The sequence below is a fragment of the Mandrillus leucophaeus genome, unplaced genomic scaffold (assembly GCF_000951045.1).
Source record: "Mandrillus leucophaeus isolate KB7577 unplaced genomic scaffold, Mleu.le_1.0 Scaffold3, whole genome shotgun sequence".
Lineage (NCBI taxonomy): Eukaryota > Metazoa > Chordata > Mammalia > Primates > Cercopithecidae > Mandrillus > Mandrillus leucophaeus.
In genome coordinates, this window is record NW_012103142.1 from 11531873 (window position 1) to 11533501 (window position 1629).

The 1629-nt window shown below is 47.5% G+C and overlaps 1 protein-coding gene across 1 annotated transcript in view; it reads left to right on the forward strand.

Moving 5' to 3' along the window:
• MAD2L1BP (MAD2L1 binding protein) overlaps positions 1-1629 on the forward strand; it is a 16841-nt gene that overhangs the window by 1623 nt on the left and 13589 nt on the right. The gene's annotated exons all lie outside the window — the stretch shown is intronic.

Here is a 1629-nt window from a genome sequence, read left to right on the forward strand (position 1 = left end):
AAATTAAGCAACTCTTTTCTCTAGACTTCAGTTGTCCTTGGAAAACTAGAAGCAGCAACAATGACTTACCTCTGGTGATCCCTTCGGGGGTTCAGACTTGGTAGAGTCCATGGCTTCCTCCCAGGGCCACAAGGAGGGAGGCAGGTCTACTGATCATGCTGTTCACATAGCATAATTTTCCAAAGCAGTGACAGCAGAAAGACCAAAACCTGCAAAAGGGCCTAGCTCACCCTAGGCCAATTATGTGGGTCTTCAGTGGTTGAAAGCACATGTGACTTTTCTTAGTCCTGTGCCACTGAAGGAAAGGTTATGCTGTAAAAGTCTAGCCAGGGGTACAGGCCTACTAGAGAAACTGTGGTTTAGAGACAGAGACTAGAGAACTCAGTGAGAGATCTCAAGAAGGATGGGAATTGGAAGGAAGAGATAAGACCATTCTCCCAACATTCTCACCATGACCAGCCCTGGGCTCTCTTGATAACCAGAGCCTGCTGTAGTTGTCTGATAACATGTGTCCCTTCATATACATGGATTTTTAAATTTTTATTTATTTATTTTTTTTGAGACAAGGTCTCCCTCTGTCACTCAGGCTGGAGTGCAGTGGTGTGATCACAGCTCATTGCAGCCTCAACCTCCTCTGCTCAAGCAGATCCTCCCACCTCAACCTCTGGAGTAGCTGGAACTACAGGTGCGAGCCACCACGCCCAGCTAATTTTTGTTTTTATTGTTTGTAGCGATGGGGTTCCCCCATGTTTCCTAGGCTGGTCTTGAACTCCTAGGCTCAAGCAGTCCTCTTGTCTTGGCCTCGCAAAGTGCTGGGATTACAGGCATGAGCCCCACACCTGACCCAGTATTTTATTTTATTTATTTATTTAGAGACAGAGTTTCGCTCTTGTTGCCCAGGCTGGAGTGCAGGTGCAATCTTGGCTCTGCAAGATCTGCCTCCCGGGTTCAAGCGATTCTCCTGTCTCAGCCTCCCGAGTAGCTGGGATTACAGGTATGTGTCACCACACCCGGCTAATTTTGTATTTTTAGTAGAGACGGGGGTTTCTCCGTGTTGGTCAGGCTGGACTCGAACTCCTGACCTCAGTTGATCCACCTGCCTCAGCCTCCCAAAGTGCTGGGATTACAGGTGTGAGCCACCATGCGCCCGGCCCTATTTATTTTTTAAAGGTGGCGAGGAGGAGGAAGAGAGAATGATTGATTGATTGATTTCTTTTTTTCTTTTTGAAGTAAGATCTCCTTCTGTCACCCAGGCTGGAGTGCAATGGCACAATCTTGACTCACTGCCACCTCCATTGCCTGAGAGCAGTTCTTCCACTTCAGCCCCCCAGGTAGCTGGGACTGCAGGGACGTGCCACAATGCCTGGCTAAGTTTTGTATTTTTTGTAAAGAAGGGGTTTGCCATGTTACTCAGGCCGGTCTTGAACTCCTGGACTCAAGCAGTTCTCCCATCTTGGCCTCCCAAAATGCTGGGATTACAGGCGTGAGCCACCATGCCCAGCCAGACCCAGTATTTTAATCACTGTACTTTTATAGTATGTTTTGACCTCTGGTCCCTACTTCCTGAAACATACCCTTTTCTTGGCCTCCATGACCTGACACTTGTCTTTTTTTTTTTTTTTTTTTTTT